At 43.3% G+C, this 20367-nt stretch overlaps 1 protein-coding gene and 1 long non-coding RNA gene across 9 annotated transcripts in view; one reads left to right on the top strand and one right to left on the bottom strand.

Annotated features, from left to right (window-relative positions):
- Positions 1-20367, bottom strand: part of UPB1 (beta-ureidopropionase 1) — a 104340-nt gene that overhangs the window by 64772 nt on the left and 19201 nt on the right. The gene's annotated exons all lie outside the window — the stretch shown is intronic.
- LOC122232354 overlaps positions 1-20367 on the top strand; it is a 35839-nt gene that overhangs the window by 6090 nt on the left and 9382 nt on the right. For 2 of the 4 annotated variants that reach the window (XR_006209713.1, XR_006209716.1), the window contains exon 1: positions 15511-19031. The exons of 1 other annotated variant lie outside the window; for it this stretch is intronic. This is a non-coding gene — a long non-coding RNA (uncharacterized LOC122232354). Of the gene's footprint in view, positions 1-15510; positions 19032-20367 lie in introns of those variants that run through there. One more of the 4 variants, XR_006209714.1, reaches the window with a different exon arrangement.

The raw sequence follows: 20367 nt of genomic DNA on the forward strand, positions 1-20367 counted from the left end.
AGTCCATGAGATAGCCCCACGTCTGGCTCTGCACTGACAGCAGGGATCCTGCTTGGGATTCTTTGTCCCCATCTCTCTCTGCCCCTCCCCCGCCTCAAAATAAATAAATAAACATAAAAAATAAGAAGTCCACATAATTACTTTTGGAGTTCCCAACCAAGATTTAAACTTTGTCTCCTATTTCTAAGGTATCATTATTTCAATTACCCAGCACATAACAAAGAGGAAAGTTAAGTTTTAATCATGGACCTACATCCTTCCCTTGGACTACAAGCTCTTCAAACAGCTTATCATTCTGTTAAGCTTCAGAATCTTGGCATACAGGCAAAAGAAGGCAAACTTGGTGTCTAAGAGCAGACAAAGCCGGTTTCCATTGACTCAGCAATTCAGGAACATAATCCACAACTAGACAGGACAAGCTCCTAACAGGGTCCTGACCACCAGCCGCGTTGCCTCCTCCCCTTGCTGGCTGGCCAGAGTGCCTCTAGGAACCATTTTTGTGCATTATTCTTCAGTATGAAGGGAGAATTTGTTCTGGGGAAGGGAGTAAAGGAATCAAAACTGTTTAGGTGAGCGTTCTAGTTTGCTAGAGCGGCCATAACAAAATACCACAGACTGGGGGGCTAAAACAGCAGAAATCTATTTCTCACAGTTCTGGAGGCTAGAAGTCCAAGATCAAAGTGTCAGCAGGTTTGGTTTCTCCTGCGTCCTCTCTCCATGGTTTTACAGATGGCCACCTTCTTGTTGTGTCCTCCCATGGCCTTTTCTCTGTGAGCATACATCCCTAGTTGTCTGTTCCTCATTTTATAAGGACACCAGTACTATTGGATTAGGGTTCCATGCTTGACCTCATTTAATCTTAACCACCTCTTTAAAGGCCCTGTCTCCAAACACAGTCCCATTAGGGGTTAGGATTTCATCATAAGAATCTGGGGTGGCGGGGGGTGGGGGGCACAATTCAGTCCATAACAGTGGACAAGGTTTATTATACATGGGCCTCCTGTCACCTCATCCATGCTGTTCTAAAGGAATGATAATCTCCCATTTGCAGAGATGGTGATCAATAATTCTTAAAAATTCTTCACATCCACTGTCTCACGTGACATTACAATAGCCTCCAAGAAAACAGAGGTGGTGGTGTTACCTCTCCTCTACAGATGAGAAAACCACCCAGATGAGGGTTCACAGGTTCATCCAATCACAAAGTCTAGAATCCAGTTTCTGGCTCCTGAACCAGTCTCCTTAATGCTCTGCCTTGGGATTATCTGCTCTTGACCATTCAGGAGCAGCCTCTGCAACATCCCTCCCTAGATTCTAACTGCCCATGTTTTCTTCCTCCTGCCCTCCTTTATCAAAACTTACCCACCTTTCAAGGCCCTTCCATTTGATTTTCAAAGTGACATTCAAAGTGAATAATCCATGTTGATTTGTTAGTGAGAGATTAATTAGGAGGGATCCTGGCCAATCAGATTAACAATCTATATTTTATAGCTTGCAAAATATTTTCTTCACATACCACATCTAACTTACTTCCATGCTAACCAAAATTCTATGAAGTAGATGCTATTATTAGCCCTGATTTTTAGAAAAAGAAGCAGCCTCAGACATTAGAGAGTCAGCCTAACAGGCAAGTAGCAGAGGTAGAACTTGAACCAAATACTGTGTGCTCTTTTGACTGTGTCTTGTTCCACTGCCAAACTTTGCCAGTTTGCTTAGAGTAGTATTTTGTTGCACAAATGTTTTCCTCTAAATATCCCAAGATGTGGCTCCTTCCCTTCCCTGTTGAATCTGTGCTGACCTACCCTCTGTTGAGCTCCCACATTGTTGGGACTTGAGTCCAGTTCCATTCCTATTTAGCTGGGGCAACCACAAAGACCTTTTTTCCTTTTTGCTAGGCTTTTGTTTTTTCTTCACCTGTAGTTAATTTCATTGGCTGGGGTCATTTTCCAGTTTGAAGAGTCTAATGAACTGTCTTTATCTTCTATTTCACTCATCCAACAAATAGGTATTGAAAACCTGCAATGTACCAGGCAGTGTGCTAGGTACTTTTTTCCTTTTTTTTCATTTCTTTTTAATACAAATTTGGATCTTTGGGTGTGTCCTGCCAACAAAAAACAACAGGGAAAAAAAACCCCAAAGAATGAAAAATAAGAAAGAACAAACCTCCCCTCAAAAGGTTCTTCTTGGGGCACCTGGGTGGATCAGTCGGTTAGGTGTCCAACTCTTGGTTTTGACTCAAGTCATGATCCCAGGGTTGGGTTGTGACATCGAGCCCCATGTCAGGCTCCATGCTGCGCATGGAGCCTCCTTAAGATTTTCCCTCTCTTCCCCTATTGCGCGCTCTCTCTGTCTCTCTCTCTAAAAAACAAAACAAAAAACAAAAACCTGATTCTTCTTTTCCCCCTCGCTCCCCTGCAAATTTGCATATCATGGGACTACAGCGGTTTTACAGAATGCAATATACAGGCCATGAAGAACAATATAGACACGGTCCCTGCCCTCAGGGAGTTTACTTTGTTACATGCCAGGAACAGAAGCTTGAAAGCATATAGTCAAGTCCTTTTACTGAAGAGAAAAGTGAGCCATGAGGGTAAGTTACTTATCCAGGGTCACAAAGCAGTAAGTGTCAGAGAGGGTATCTTGGAAGCTGGGTCTTTTCATTCCTAGCTTAGGGTGTTTTTCTTCCACATAATACGTTGTACTGAGATCTGGCCTCATGCTGTGCTGCCCCTGATGGTGGCTGCTGACAAGAGGACTCAGTCTCAGAAACTACTCCTATGGAGTCTCCATTTCAACATCCCGAAGCAGAAACTTTTCAGTTTTCACTAAAGACACAAGTGTACAAGAAACAAAGTCCAATGTTCCGGTTATGAACCAACCCATAAGCAGGACCTCCTTCTTGTTCTTGCTGCCAGAGCCAGAGTCTGTTTGTCACTAGCAGAGCGCATATTTTTCTGTCCCACTCACTACACTTCTATCCCTTGCTCTTCTCCAAATTAGGACTGAAGCTATAGATCTAAGCCCTGCATACTTGGTATTCTGTAGACAGTTATTCACAAAACCTTCACAGGATTTCTCAAGGTGAGATGCTGAGACTTAGTCTAAGTAACTTATTGAGGCAGTAGTAAGCACAGGTATGGGATTAGCCCCCATGTTACTTCCCTAATGGAAGCACCTTCATACGTGTGTTTTCCATGACCAGCAGCTCAGAAAACCTAGCGCCAGCAGGTTAGCACCTACATGGGGAACACCTGTTGGCATAATAGGCCTCAAGAAGTGTTAATTTCATTATTCATTCACCACACTAATTTTTTAAAATTATTTTTATACCAGGCACATAATTTAAAAAGTCAACCAGTTCTACAAGGCTTATTAAGACAAAGAGCAGTCCTCAGCCTCCCTCCACCCACTCCCCTCACCCCCCCCACCCCTGTTTCCCCTTCCCTGGAGGGACCATTTTCAACTTTTTTTTAACTAATTCTTTTACCTATCTATAAATAACATGTTTGTATTCCTACTTCCTGATTTTTCAGTTCAAGCATTATCTGTTGACTTCCCACAATGGGAGATGAGGATTCAGCTCCCTTTTCTCCACTCACCCCTTTTATACTTAATGCACACTTCCCAGGCCCCCTTATTCTCAATATATTTATACAGTAATTTTTGGTAGATCAATAATTAGTGCACTTGTTATTATAACAATGCAAGTGCGACTCACAGCTAAGCCACATAGTCAACCACGATTGCTTTTCCTTTACAACATATCTTTTTGTTTGATTATCTTTTTTTTTCATACATGTATGTTTCTAAGATCTTATCACTAATTAGCCTTAAACTCTCCCAGTTACCCAGGTGTCTTCTCAGTTTATTCTAAGGAAGGTCTCTTGGAGCCTTCTCTCCTGCTCAGAGCGGGAGACTACAGCTGGCCTCCTGGATCCTCCCTTTACTATAGTCTGGGGAATTCCCTTGCCTCTTTCCTGTGTTGGATCACCTGTTTCTGGATCCCATGTCTTCTCATCTCCTGCTTTCTTCCCTCTTTTTGATGACATGTATTTTCTAGAACTTCCTGAGAGTTCATTAGAGGGAAATTTTTTTAAACCTTGTGTGTCTGCCTCAGAACGTTGATAGCCTGGCTCCATTGTCTTCTAGCTTCCAGGGCTGCTGTTGAGGCCAAAGCCTTTTTTGCATGTGACCTTGTAGGATTTCTTTGTCCCTCATGTTAAGAAATTTCACAGTGACATACCTATTGTGCTGGCCACTCAGTGGCCCTTTCAATCTGAAAACTCATGACCTTTGATTCTGGAGTGTTTTCTTGAATTAGTTTGTATCCTTTGTTGTGTTTCTAAAACTCCTGCCATTCAGCTATTCAGATGAATTTCTCATCTGTTCTTTCCTAGTTTCTTTCTTCCCTTTCTTTTATTCTTTCCTAGTTTCTATCCCTGTCTTTTTACTCTACTTTTTGGGAAATTTCTTCAATCTGTCTTCTAATCCATCCATTAAGTTTTTCATTTCTGATGTCATAGTTTTTCTTTCTAAGGAGCCCTATTGGAGACTTTACCCTTGGGGGGAAAAATCCCTCTTAATGGAGTTTTAGATATAGTGAAATTAGATGCACATATTTAATCCACTATTTTTGCCCAATATCTCTATATATGTTGGTTATTTAATAATCCCTGCCTTGCATTTTTATCAGATCCTTTAGGCTTTAATAATGGTTTTCTATCGGTTAACATATTTGACCCTGACAGTCTGGATCATGATATCTGGATAGGATCTTAGGATTGTCTAGTTCATGTCTACCAATTTACAGAGAGAATACCTGATTCTCAGAGAGCTGAGGTGTGCTCTTGGAAAACACTTGTTTCTGCCAGAATTTACCAGAGTTGTGTGAGATGGGTTATTTGGCAGGTATACTGTACTCACATAGTTTTTGGGGTTTTTTTTTTCACTCTTTTCCAAAAAACATTATATTGAGGTATAATTGAGATACAATAAGTAAACTGCACATACTTAATGTGTATGATTTGATAAGTTTTGGCCCATATATATATTCTCAAAACCATCATCACAATCAAGATACTGATCACCCCCCAAGTTCCCCCATGCCCCTTGTCGTTCCTCTTATCTTACCTACCCCCAACCCTTCCCAGGCAACCACTGATCTGCTTTCTGTCACTATAGATTAGTTTGCATTTGCTAGACATAAATCGAATCATAGAGTGTGATTTTTTTTAAGGGGGGGGGGTGGTTTCTTTCTTTTTTTTTTTTTTTTACATACAGTTTTTTTGGGTACTTTGGAGACTGTAACTGACTGTCCAGGTGAAAACTCTTTACCAGCTCTACATTCCTTCTACATTCTTTCTCTTCTACACCTTCCCATCTTCCCTCTTCCGGCCTTAGTGGCTGCTGCCTACAATGTTCTAGTCCTCTCCTCTCCATCCAAGCCTGTTCTCAGGAAGGACTGGTTTATTCATTCAAACTGAGGTGATGATACAATTTTACATGTGTGACTTGTGCCAGTTGTACAGAAGACAAAACCTACATTTGGCTTGTGTCAGAGATAAAGCTCTAACAATGGATTTTCAAGCATGAGCAAATAAGTTTGGAAGAGATTTTTGGACAAGGCCTCCCCTGAACCTCTGAAAGTACACCCTGTGTAACAGAATCCTCATGTAAGACTGACTCTGCCTGAAGACAGGCAGGATGAATTGAAATCCCCTCTGGTCCCATTCAGAATTTTGGTTTCCTGAAATGTCAGCCATTTAGGAGCTAAGAAAAGAACTAATGTCTCTCTGGCTTTCTTTCCTTTTGGTCTGTTTGGTAGAGAAAACAATCCTGTGTGGATTAAAGGCCACTCAGAAGGGCAGGGCCTCCTGTATTTGGTCTTCACATCCCTGGTCCAGGTGAGAAGTGGCCCTGGGCCACTGGACCAAGGTCCAAGCTGGCAGTGGCCCAAGGATCACAGAGGAGCCTGGCAAACCAGCCTGGCTCTGAAGATGTCTTGCTTGTCTCCCTTCTCTTCTTACTTATTTTCATATTTAATCTTTAACTCTTCATTAATTAATTCACATTTAATTCTTAACAGCATTGTGAAGTAAGAGAATGGAAATATTTCTCTATTTTAAAAATGAGAAAAGGGAGATAGCATAACTTGCTGAACTTCAAAGCCTTTCTCAGCTCTAGCCGTCCATGGGGAACCGCAGGCTACCTGCCTGCCTGTGCCGGGAACACAACCTCTGGTCTACAACAAAGGAGTCAGGGCAAGGAGCAGAGACCCCCAGCGCATATACTCCCAGTTCTTGTTCCTCCCTCCACTGCCTTATGTGACCATCACCCCAGGGGCTACCATGGCCTGTTGGACAACCTGCCTAGGAGAGGAGGGCAAGGCAATAGTCCTCAACAGTCTGTGGGAAGGGACCCACCAAACATTTCCATTTCCAGCTTAGCACAAAGCTTCTGGTTAAGGAGGAACACATGCAGCAGTCCCTTTGGCTGAGTTAGACATTTGTTCAGTATGGACTCTGCCAAGATAAGGCCAGGCACAGTTCCCGACCTTACAGGTCTTAAATAGTGGGAAGCCTAACCATGGTTGGGAGAGGGGGAGTTGGTTGTATAGAACCCCTCCCTTAGTAACCCAGGAAAGATGTAGTGAAGGCTAGTGACACAGTGAAGGAGAAAGGCACAGGGAAGAAATGTAGAAGGCCAACTTGGCTAACTTCAGTATTTTGTCAGGGCTGGCCAGCCCTGCCTCAAGGGACCCCAGATTGGCTGCTAGTGTTCCTGTGCCAGAGAACTCAGTGGCACAGAGGCTACAAGCAGGAGGAGGCAGGGAAAGGGAGCAGAGCTTCCAGAGTCCAGCTTCTGGTGTGAGTCCAGCAGCCCCCACTCCACCACCATGCTTCATTTCTCTTCAGTGACAAAACTCTCCACGTCAAATTTTTTGCAAATTGGACATCCCATGATCCTTTTAGCAAGAGGGCAGGCATTTCTGCATCCGAAGAATAATATAAAGTTAATTTCTCACTTATTTGATACATTTCTATTGTCCTATCTTTTATTTCACTTGGTTCTATTAATGAGCTCATGTGATAGCCAGGCAGAGATTATTGGCCTCAAACAGATGAGGAAACTGAGGCGCAGAGTTTGATTTACTAAGTCACATGGAGAGTTAGTGGTAAAATCAGATCCAAACACTTCACCAGCCAGAAGGGGTAGTAGTAGCTGAGGCCAGAGCTACCTAGGGATGTTTGAGAGAGTGAGTGCCCCATGCTGAGAGGTGGGGTAAATTCTGTATTTACCATTCTGTGAGATAATCTGTAGCCTTACATGGTATAAGGAGCCAGAAGGCCAGGGTTTCAGTTCTAATTCTGGTGGTCTTCTGCCATGTGAATTTAGCATGACCCACCTTTTTTGAGTCTTTGGTTTCTCATCTGTAATGTCAGAATTAAAAGGACCCAGGAATGTTTTAAGAGGAAGCTGTATGTAAATTGTATAAGATTTGTTGAGCTAAAAGTGAGGAAAAGGACAGCAGCCGTGAGCACTGGCACCTGGCACTGGTAGAAATTCAAAGCGTAGTCTAGAAGTAGCTAGAGAAATTTAACTTGGAGTATAAGACCTCATTTTGTCTTTCATGTGGTGGTTCCCTGAAGGGGCCCAGCACAGTTTATGTATCCCCTCCACCTCTGAGAGTTGCTTCAGCTTTTTAGTATCACAGTGACACAATGAACGTCCATGTGCTTGGTTTTATATGTACATACATGTTTGTGTGTCTTTATTGAAGATTGAGGCCTAGAAATGGAAAATGCCAGGTCCCAGGGTACTCACATCTGCACCTACACTGGGTATCGCATATTTCTATCTCCTCACTTCCCCACCAACACTTAAAAAAATTTTTTTTAATTCAGTTTTATTGTGACATAGGTAATACAAATCGTGACGAGCCAAAAGAAGAGATGCATAGAATGATGTCTGGGAGGGCCCCGAGATTGAAACTTCTGTGTCATCTCCCCATGGAGTCAAGATGAATCACCCTCCTACCATATCAATGTATAACAATACACACTGAGTATTATTAACCAGGGACCCAGAATGCCTTATCAAGTGCTCACAGTCACCCAAGGTCTGCTGTCCAGAGTTTTATTTTTATTGGGCTTTTATTACATAGGCATGTGAATTCAGTCCCCATCCTTCTCCCCTCCCTGAAGGACACACTTAAAGTACCACCAACACTTTCAAATTGTTGAGTAACTATGGATGGCTGCAAAATATAGTTTAATTTGCCTTTCCCTAATTACTAGTGAGATTGACTGAAAATTTTTTTTTAACTTTTATTGAATACATTTGACATGTAACATTGTATAAGTTTAAGGTGTACAGTTAGTTACTTAAATACATTTATATATTATAATATGATTACCCATGTGGGGATATTTATCATATCACATAATTATGATACAGTATTATTATCTATATTAATTATACTATGCATTAGATCTCTATGTCTTATTTACTACTCGTTACAAGCGCAGTCATCTTTCCCCCCACCCCCACTCTTAACCCCTGGTAACCACCATTTTACTTTCTGTTTTTACAGACTTAAGTTCTTTAGATTCCACATATAAGTGTTATCATACAGTACTTGTCTTCCTCTGCTTGGCTTGTTTCACTTAAGCATTAGGTGCTCAGAATCCATCCATGTCACAAATGGTAGGGTATCCTCCATTCTTATGGCTGAATAATATTCCATTTTGTATATGTACCACATCTTTTTTAATAGTCATCTGTTGATGGATTTGGGTTGTTTCCATAGCTTGGCTATCATGAATAATGTTGCAATAAACTTTAGAGTGACGATCTCTCATCAAAATCCTGTTTTCATTTCCTTTGGGTGTATACCCAGTAGTGGAATTGTTGGATCGATTGGTAGATCTATTTTTGAATTTTTGAGGAATCTCCATATTGTTTTCCATAGTGGTTGGACCAATTTACATCCCCACAAATAATGTATAAGGGTATTGAACTTATTTTCACATGCTTATTGATCATTTAGGTTTCTTCTTCTCAATTGCCTGATCATAACTTCACCCATTTATCTAATAGGGTTTTTTTTTTTAATTTTTAAAAATATTTATTTATTTTTGAGAGAGAGACAGAGTGCAAGCTGGGGAGGGGCAGAGAAAGAGGGAGACACAGAATCCGAAGCAGGCTCCAGGCACCGAGCTGTCAGCACAGAGCCTGATGTGGGGCTCAAACCCACGAACCATGAAATCATGACCTGACCCGAAGTCAGATGCTTAACCCACTGAGCCACCCAGGCACCCCTAAAATTTTCTTTAATGTTTGCTTTTTTTGAGAGAGAGAGAGACAGAGTACAAGTGGGGGAGGGGCAGAGAGTGAGGGAGACACAGAATCCAAAGCAGGCTCCAAACTTCGAGCTGTCAGTGCAGAGCCTGATGTGGAGCTCAAACCCAAGAACCAAGAGATCATGACCTGAGCCGAAGTTGGACACTTAACTGACTGAGCCACCCGGTGCCCCCCTAATAGGGTTTTTTTTTAATTTTTTTAATTTTTTTAAGTAGGCTTCATGCCTAGCACAGAGCCCAACGCGGGGCTTGACCTCATGATCCTGAGATCAAGACCTGAGCTGACTGAGATCAAGAGTCAGATACTTAACCAACTGAGCCACCCAGGCGTCCCAGGTTTTTTATTTTCATAACAGCTATATACTATGGACACTAATCTTTTAGTGATTATTGATTGTATGCATTGCAGATACCTTCTCCCTGTTTGTAGCTTTTCTTCATCCTTTCTTTATGTTGTTTTCATTGGGGAAAAAAAGTTTTTAAACATTTCAATTAGTTAAGCAGCATTTTTTTTATGGCTTTTGCTTTTGTGTTTTAAGAAAGAAATCCATCTTCGCCCTGAGATCATAAAGATATTTTCTTATATTTGCTTTTAAAAGTATTAAAATTTTTTCCACTTGTATTTTGTTCTCAGTTTTGCTTTTCCATATCAAAACTCCATTTTCTTAGAATCATTTAATGAACACTCCTTCTCTTTTCTTTAGTTTGTAATGTGACCTCTACCACATAACACATTTCCGTACACAGACAAGTTTGCTTCTAACCTTTTTACAAAAATTTTTTAAATGTTTATTTATTTATTTTGAGAGAAAGAGAGCACGGACAGGGGAGGGGCGGGGGGTGGGGGGAGAGAGAATCCCAAGCAGGCTCCATGGGCTGTCCTCACAGAGCCCATTGTGGGGATGGATTTCACGAACTGTGAGATTGTGACCTGAGCCGAAATTAAGTCAGTTGCTTAACTGGCTGAGTCATCCAGGCGCCCCTGCTTCTAATCTTTATATCCCAATCGCTTTGTCTGTTTGTTCCTATACCATACTATTGTAATTACTTGGGCTTTATACTTTAGATCTCTGCTAGGGAAAATTTTCACCTTCTTCAATAGGAAGAAAATTATCGTGGGTCTTCCTGACCCTTTTTCTTGTCACACAATATTTTGGATCCAAATTGTCAAATTTCATGAAAAATTCTATTGGGATTTCTAAGAGAATTGTACTTGATCTCCAAATTGATTTGGAGATACAGTAAAACCTTGGCTTGTGAGCATGATTTGTTCTGGAAATGTGCTTGTATCCAAAGCACTTGTATATCAAAGTGAATTTCCCCGTAAGAAATAATGGAAACTCAGGTGATTCATTCCACAACCCAAAAATATTCATATAAAAATTATTATAATATTGTAATATAATACAAAATAATGAAGAAAATACAAAATATAGAGAAAAATAAATTAACCTGCACTTACCTTTGAAAACCTTCGTAACTGGTGTGAGGGAGACAAGAGAAAGGAGGGTTATTATGTAGGATGACTTTCACTATCACTAACAGAATCACTGCTATCGACTGGTTCAATGGAATCTTTTTCTTTTCATGTAAATTTAACAAGGAACCTATCCCAAAACACTTGCTTTTGCCTCTTTTCAAGGATTTTGTGGAAATGTGACATTGGATTGTCATTAAACAGATTCATCCCTCACAGTGCTACAGCCTTATTCAGGTAGTGCTTTTCTACAAAATTTTGCACTGTCTCCCACATTTTACACATCTCCCTAATCTCATTTGAAGTGAGAGATTCCTCCACCTTTTTTTCCTCTTCCTCTGCAGATGAGATGCAGATGTAGACTTCTCATAAAATCTTGCAATTCCGGCCACTCGTATACCTCATTCATACTTCTTGATGATTTCCTTCTTAACTTCCAATGTAATCATTTCCTTCTTACTGCCTTTCTTTTCACCCTTTTCCTGCATGGGGGCCATTGTATACACTTTCACGGATGTTGACTACAGTACAGTATTAATAAACTCTTGTCATATACTGTATTTAATGTAACTGGCAATAAGGCAGCAGAGGTCTGTATCTGCAGGCAGACTGACCTAGAATGAAGCAAAGCATTCCTAAGCTTACTCTTGTATGGAAAAGCAAAGGTGCTTTGAAGTGACAAAAAATACCCTAGTGTCAATTGTAGGCACCTTCCAACATTCTGAAAAAACACTGATGTCTGCCAAACACCTTGGCCTGAGACCAAGCATCCAAACATGGGAGACAATCACCCACAATCCCAGAGAGAGAGAGAGAAGAACCATCGGCTCAGTTGTGATCCTGTGACATTCGGCATCATGTACTACTCATATTGCAAGACATCACTCATTTATCAAGTTAAAATTTATTAGAAATGTTTGCTCGTCTTATAGAACACTTACAGAACAAGTTACTCGCAATCCAGGGTTTTACTGTAATTGTGTTTTACAATATTGACTTATCCCATCCATGATCACGGCCCATCTTTTCATTGATTGGAGTCTTTTTTGTGTGTGTATATTTGTTAGATTTATTCCAAGGTACCTTCTAGCTTCTGTTGCTATTACAAATGGTATGTTTTAAAATTACTTCTTACAATAGTTTTTGCTGGCAGATAGAAACACTGTTGATTTTTTATATTGATCAACAGCCTTGATGAAGTCTCATTAGTTCCATTAATACTCTAAAGAAATTATTGGGGTTTTTCTATATAGATAGTTCAACTGCAAATAATGTCAATTTATTTCTTTTTCCAGTCTTACATCTTATTGTGATCTCTAGGACCTTTAGTACAGTATTGTATAGAATAGTGAGCTTGATCTTTACTGCAAAGAAAAGTCTTCTAATATTTCACCACTGAGTATGATGTTTGCTGTACAGTTTTGAAAACTATTTTTATTTTGTTCAATATTTAACTTTACTGAGTTGAGAAAATAGTCTTATATTTCTGGCTTGGTAAGAGTTTTCACTGTGAATGGATGTTGGGTGTTTTTTTTTTTTTTATGGATGTTTGAAGTTGTTTTTTTTTTTTTTAATTTTTTTAACGTTTATTTATTTTTGAGAGAGAGAGAGACAGAGCATGAATGGGAGAGGGTCAGAGAGAGGGAGACACAGAATCTAAAACAGGCTCCAGGCTCTGAGCTGTCAGCACAGAGCCTGATGCAGGGCTCGAACTCACAGACCATGAGATCATGACCTGAGCCGAAGTCGGCTGCTTAACCGACTGAGCCACCCAGGCGCCCCGGATGTTGGAAGTTTTAATCAAAATCATTTTCGGCATCTATTGAGATACTCCTGTAATGTTCTTTAATTTATTAATATGAATAACATTGATTTGTTATCTATTATTAAGCCATCCTTGCATTCCTGGGATGAACCCTAAATGGGTCATGATTTATATATATTTTTTATACATTGCTGGATATGTTTTGCTAATATTGAGCATTTTATATCTATATTCATGAATAATATTGACCTTAAATTTTCCTTTTCATGCTCTTATATACAAATGTAAATATACTATTTTTTGAGGATTAGAGTCATTAGAATTAGAAGGAAATTTAAAAAGCATCCAGTTTGATCTCATCACCTTATGGTGGAAAAAACTGGAACTCAGAGAAAGGTAACAGCCTTTCTTTTTTTTTTTAATTTTTTTTTCAACGTTTTTTATTTATTTTTGGGACAGAGAGAGACAGAGCATGAATGGGGGAGGGTCAGAGAGAGAGGGAGACACAGAATCGGAAACAGGCTCCAGGCTCCGAGCCATCAGCCCAGAGCCTGACGCGGGGCTCGAACTCACGGACCGCGAGATCGTGACCTGGCTGAAGTCGGACGCTTAACCGACTGTGCCACCCAGGCACCCCGGTAACAGCCTTTCTAAAATGAGTTAGAAACAGAGTCGGAACTAAAGTATATTTTATAAATTTCAAGTTATTTCACGCTCATGATCTCATTTTATCCTCACAATAGCTCTGTAGGGAGGGTATTGCTTATTGCTCCCATTTATGGATGGGCTAATTGAGGTCTGGAGAGATCCCATCATGAATTATATGACCCAGCAAGGCTGAGACTAGAAGCCAGGCTTCTGACTCCTAGACCTGAGCCCCCTCTCAAATTTCTTTTGTTTTATGTCCAACCCCACTGACAGATCCACTTTTCAGCCAGAAATGAAGGAAACCTTGAGACCTGTGTCCAAAATTATGATTTTCAAGAGTCCAGCAATATTTTCACAGACATTTCAAACAGATGGCCCATCTGCAGATGACCCTCAATAGGCAGGGATGAGGGTTTCATGGTCCCTAAGGATCGTCTTGGTGGAGGGACACACTTGAGGCTAGAATAACTCCAAGGTCTCTAAGAATGTCTTCTAATGCAGAAATGGGTCCAAAGCACCTAAATGTAATCTTTGTTACAGGAGCAGACCACAGGGTCCCTAAGGGAGACCCACAGAATGAGGCTCTCGGTTTCCTTTCATCCCCTTCCCCCCACCCTCTAGCCACCCCCACCCCCATATGTCTCAGCAAAGTGCTTCCTGCACCATTGCTTTTGTTTTGCTTGTGCTATTTGTGTCTGTTTGTAACAGCTGGCCCCAGCCTGGCAGCCCCTAGCTCTGAGGATTATCCAATTATCCCATTAGCCCAGCATGTCCTTCCTTCCTCCAGAGCTATTAGCTCCCCATCTCCCTCTCCCTCTCTCCCTCTCTCCCTCTCTCCCTCTCTCCCTCTCTCCCTCTAAGGGTTGGTCCACAGCCTTCCTTGTTCCTTCCCTAGCCAAGCCTAGGGCTGGGTCAGTCCCCAGTCATATAGACTCAGAGAATACCAGAGCTGGAAGGGATGTTTGCATCTGTCCATCTGCTTCATCATTTTGCTGGGAAGGAAACTTGCCTGCCATACCCAAAGTCACATGACCCATCATGACTGCAAAGAACCAAAACCCAGGTCTCTCAACTTCATGGCTACAATCTTCCTCACCACATCTGGTCAGCATGTCTTATCAAGTGCTCACTGTGGTTAGCCCTGGGATGCAGGAGATACCATTCCCACTCCACTCTCTGGGAATCTGTGGTTGAGATTAGAATTTATGGTCTAGGTAGGGAGACAGAACATACACTGGTGAAAACTAGCACATTATCCGGGAGCTAAGTCATACTTTAGCAGAAGCAGAGATGTTACCAGAAGTAGGTGACAAACTTCTGGTGTATAGGACAGGCACATGGTGCTACAGAAGTCAGAAGAGGGCAAAAAGGCTATTAGCAGAAGGTTCAGAAAGACCTTGTGGAGGAGACGGTTCTTCAGGTGGTTGCTGGAACATGAGAAGTATTTAAAGTAGGGGAGGTTCAGTAGGACAGCACTCCTAGCAAAGGCCTCCCTGAAAGGGGAGGGGAGGGAATGGATTAAGAGGATGATGGCTGTTCAGTTTGGCTCAGTCAGGGCAAGTGGGGAGGTAAGGCTGGAGAGTAAAACCATGGCCCTTAATGCCGTACTAGAGTGGGGCTTGATCTGATACACATTTAGGGCCCACTAAATATTCTGGAGCAAGGGAGGGACATGACAGAAAGTGTGCACTTGGAGGATTAATTGGATTTCATTGGCTTAATCAATTATGACAAAAAGAGAAATGCAGAGAAGTTGGTGTGGAGTTTATTCAAGTGGGTGAGAGATGATGAGGCCTCAGCCAACACCATGACTTGGTGGGCGGTGGTTGCTGGGGCATAGAATGGATAGAACAGATTCAGAAGATGTTTGGAAGAAAAATTAGCAGGATGTAATATTTGGGAAGATAAAGTAAGGACCCCCTATTGATAGGATTAGGGAAGTTAGGAGTGGCAATAGAAAGTAGGGGGTAGAAAAGAGGAGGTGGGTAAGGATATTCCTGTGCTTCACCCTCTGGCACTCTCTCATCGGGTGAGAGTGTTTGTAAATTTGCTTAACTCTGTGCTGGGTGAAACCTTTTCTCCCTTATATCTGAGGCCCTCTGGCTTCTCTACCAGGTGTCACAGGCTGATCCAATAAAACACATGCTACTCCCACCAAACAGCAGTGTGCTTCAGCTGAGGTGACACTGCTGTCACCACAGGTGGTTCTGGTGGGAGGAATTCAGGCCTTGGGTATATTCCATTGATAAAACCAGGTAATCGCCTCCCACCTATATAAACTTAATTCAGGTGATCACTTTATTTTTTTTTTTATACTTTGTCACTCCTTCCTTCCAATCACCTGTCATATCCCCCATTCCTGCTTTCAGCTTTCAGGATCCTAAAACTGACAATTCTGGCCAAGAAAGATGAGCCATCCTTACCCAGCTTTGTGCTCTTGAGGTTCAGGGGAGCCTCCTCAATGGTCCACAAGGTGTCCAGGCCCCTTCTAGGCCAGTGAGCTCTCCAAATGCGCTAAAGACCCAGTCACGGGTCTCTTAACTGTTGCAGCCTGAGGGCCTCAAACACGACCTAGGTATTCCACCAGAGCTTCTGTGAGTCCCAGAACTCCAACAGGTTCTAACCAAGTCCAGCTGTGCCCTTCAGAATAGCAGTCAGCCAGCTCATTTCCTCTTCTGGTCTGTTCACCCGCTGCCACAGCACTAAGTCTTCTTCTCCTGTTTCCAGTTTCTGGTTTCCAGACCCTCCCTGCCTCAATCACCTTCCCTCGGACTTGTTAGTTCTGTAAGGTGGAGCTGAGAGACTACCATCTTGTGGCAGGTACGGTCACATATGGTATTTCAGTTTGTCGACAACCAGCCATGGTGTTGAGAACAGTGAGTCTTCTGCTGTGAACTGGGGGTGAGCTCCTTCAGCCTTAGGCCCCTAGGGACTGTGAAGTAATGCCCCTTGAGGCCATAGTCACCTCTCTCTCAGGCATTTCCCATGGGGCTAGGCAGGGCTGAACTTAGCAGCTGAAATGTTCATGTTGTTCTGACACAAACTGATTGATGTCTTCTCCCTGTACATTTGCTTTTTCTAACTCATTGTAGGACTTTACACTGACTTTTTTCTCAGTTTTATCAGTTCTGGCCCCCGATGTAATTTTGAATTCTGATTCTGTCAGCATAGACATTTACTATATCCCTTCTCTGTTCACCTCTTTGATAAGACCCAGTTCCTCTGGATTTAAGACTTTAATAAAAATATGGGACAGGATAGGGCTCAAGACAGCAAATGATCCATAGTCAGTGCCCCCTGCCTTTGTCATTTGCCAGTTCCCACACCTACTTCCTGGGCCCCATGGACACCATAGGCTGACTTCCAGGTGCCTGGTTTAAATTCACATTTACCATATTTCTTCATCTGGTGATAGCTGGACAAAGTCAGTAAGCAGAGTATAGAAACCAGGTAAGCAGCCCTTTTTTTTTTTTCCTTCCATCTTTCTTCCCTTCTGGCCTCCTTTCTACTTGCTTGCTCTCTTATGTTTTCTGAACTGAGAATGCTTTTGTTACTGTACTAATAACAACCCTGGGCATTTATGTCATATCTACCTTCCAAAGCACTTTCACATTCACTATCACGTTTTATCTGAAAGTGGGCATGGCAGCTCAGAGAGTGACTTGACCATAGAAAGGAAGTCAACAGCAAGGCCAGGGTAGAGGCTGGTGCTGAGTCCCCATTAGAGCTCAGTGGAGCAGGGTGGCAGTTGGAAGGAGCAAGCGGAGGGATTATTTGGCATTTCTGAACTAGGCAGAAAAGAGAATGAAGCTGCAATACCAAGAGATAGCCTGGGGATGACTGCAGAACTCTTGACCTGCTCTTTCTAATCTCCCTGAAGGTTCTGAAACTGACAGAATAGTTGTGACATTGCACTCTGGGCCTGAATTTTCCTAAGAGAAAACTAGATCATTTTTTAAAGTCCCATCTAACTTTAACCATTCCAAAAATCTCTGAATCTAAACCAGGCTCTGTCCCCCTCACACCCCTTCCCAACCCAACTAGAAAATGTGGGTGGATTGAGAAAGAACAGAAAGGAAAGATCAAAACTGTGACAACCCTCTGACAACATTTTAACTTGAAAATTGCCTCTGTGTAGGCAGATGTAAATCAGGCGCACATTTACTCAGCTGCTTCTTGTTCTTATCTCCCACTGAACACCTTGAAATTACGAGCCCTGGAGTTGACCGCTGGCCTTTAAAAGTCTAACACGATTTCAACTGCCTGCTTCCCCAATTGGATGAAACTTGTTCCTCCCCTGAACTCCCAGAGCTTGTGTCCCACTCATGGCCCTCACCTCCTGCTGCCCTGAAAGGCTGCATCTAGCTTAGTTTCCGTAGTTGGTTGTTGGGTCCCTGTGCACCTCTGCGTCTGCCTCCCAGGCTCAGCATTCATCAGTAGGTGCTCATTAAGTGGTTGAGAAGGGAGCATAGAGTCAGGAAATGGAGTTCAAGTTCTAGCCTGCTCTGTCCTAACCGAGCTCTTGCTGAGAACTTAGCTGGTCATTAGGTGCTAGTCTGATGGCTGATTCGGCAAAATCACACACATGTGCACATGCACGCGCGTGCACACACACACACACACACACACACACACACACACTTCCTTTAGGCAAGGCAAAGAACTGTGGATGATTCCATGCAAAGTCTTTTCCATTGGTGGGAGAAAATCCCTCCGTCAGAGGACACTGGGTCAGTCTTACCTGTCACTTGCCCAGCCTCATGCTGACGACACCCTCCGCCTGGACTCTCTCTGCATCCAGCCCTTCTCCAAGCCTGACTGGTGGGAGGGCAGGGGGGCTTATGGGGAAGCCCTACTGAGGTGCTCTTTCTCCTCCTCTGGCAAAAGAAAGGTCAGAGCAGAGCATCTAGAATGGTACTTCCATACCTAAGCTCTGTGTTCTGTGTGTCCATCCCTCTCCTTTGAGGTTGTCTGAGTCATCTGACATTCTCCTGCCCCCTCCTGGCTCTGCAACCTGACAGGGGCTGTCCCAACAGTGACAGTTACTGCTAATGATGAGTGACAGCTGCAGTGAGGGGTGCCTAGGGACAGAGGAGGGGCTGGTGTGGGGAGTGGGGAGAGGTGATAATCGGACACTCTTATAGAGCACTGTCCACTTTTTAAAGTAAGTAAAGGCCTGGGAGGGAGTGCTTTGTCTTACAGCAAACCTCAGTCCCCACCTATGTAACCTCTTGCATCTCAGAGGGGTGTCACCAGGATCAGACAGCACTTGGACCCAGCACAGGATCTCAGGGTGGTGCCCACTGGAGTGGCCATGCCTGGTGCTATATGGCATGACAGGATAGGAGCTGCATTCTAGGCACAGAGTGCCATCCTGACACCTTGTTCATTCAGCCCCAAGCATGGGGGCAGGTATTTCCCACTCCCTGGGCAATTGGCTTCTGAGAGTCCCTGGTTCCTGTTTCCCCACCACAGTTGAAAAGAAGGCCATGGTCCCAGCTCTGGGATGCTGGATTGCAGCTCTGGGATGTCACATCCCAGCCAAGTATCCAGGGGGCATCATCATTCATTTCTTCTTACTCTCCATTTCCTCTTACAGCTCTCCAGGCTGCCCCTTATCCCTGCCCTGCTGTGATTTGTCACTGGAGCTTGCCCCTTGTCAGCACACCTAGAATTGAGGCTCTGCATCAATTCTCAAGCAGTTCTCTGGAGTCCAGAGCATTTTGTGTGAGGTCTCCCAGAGGAAAGGACTTTAATACAAATGGAGAGAGCCACAAAGGTAGGGTTTTAAGCAGAGTGGTAAGTGGAGGAAGGAAAGAGGAACCTTCCAGAGAGCCTGTCTCTCATGAGGGCCAGTGATGATGAGCCAGAACCCTGCCTGAACCAGGCTTCTGCCCATAGCCTTCTCTGGGACCCCTAGCCCTTCCTGCCATGGAGAGGGCTGGGGCCATCACAAGAATAGGTTCTGTGATGGGATCCTTATGCTCAGGATCCTTGTGTCTGAATGAAGCATGCCGTCTACCCATAGCCCTTTGGGCAGAGCACTGATTAGGCAGAAGGGCCCTTGGACAGAGCTGTAGGGCTCAGAGAAGCCCTGGTAGTACCCCCAGCAGCCTGGCCCAGGGCAGACACACATCTGCACTCCACAAGGCTGGGCCAGGCTTCACATCTACCTTCTGCTGCTGTGGGCACCTACTTTGGTTAAAAAAGGCTTTTCCCATGTGTATGTCTGCATGTGCACACATGTATTCTCTATGGTCAGGGAGTGACACATGTATCTGTTCATGTCTCCACATGTGCTCTTATACTCTAGGCATGACTCACAGTGGGAGCCTGCATGGGGTGGTATGGAGGTGGGATACTGGGCCCTATGGGGACCCGAGGAGGTCAAATTGTCTGGGCTCTGGAGATCACTTGTACCTGGGAGCTCTTCCTGAGCCTCTGCTCCTGTCCCTCCCCAGCCCCAAAGCCTGCACCCATGTAGTTCAGCACCCAAAGCTCAGTTCCCAAGAAGCCTCAGTAAAGACAGGAGAGATAGTGTTTTTCCTTCTCTACCTTTGTGGTTCTCTTTCTGGCCTCTTCCCACCAACTGGTCATGAGGACCAACAGCATCCATGCTCCTGGTCTCTTAGGCACAGCCCAGGTCACTGATCTACCCTCAGCCCATAGCACAGACCAAAGTGTGTAGGAGCGAGAAGGCATGTTCAAGCTGGCATGGACAAGGATGGGCTTGTGCATCTATTTCAGTGCTGCTTAGCCCTGGCTGTCCATAAGAATCCTTAGGGAACTACTGCTGCCTGGATCCACTCAGTATCTCTGGGGCAAGGGGTCAGGCTTTTGTGCTTTTCAAAGTGCCTTAAGCATCTCTTCTGGGCAGCCAGTCTAGAGGACCTCTGATTGATGTAACAGTAAATAGCTAAGCAAATCTGTGTTGGTTTAGGAATACTTACATATGCAGTGTGTACTTATAAGTATACTTATGAAAGTATAAAGATGTGCAGTGGAACAAAATGAAATCCTAGGAAAGTGATTGTTTCCAGGTATAGGCAGCAGGGTAATGAAATGGGGAGGGATCAGATGCTTCCACTGTAGTTGTAATGTTTCATTTCTTTCTT

The sequence above is a fragment of the Panthera tigris genome, chromosome D3 (assembly GCF_018350195.1).
Source record: "Panthera tigris isolate Pti1 chromosome D3, P.tigris_Pti1_mat1.1, whole genome shotgun sequence".
Taxonomy (NCBI): Eukaryota; Metazoa; Chordata; class Mammalia; order Carnivora; family Felidae; genus Panthera; species Panthera tigris.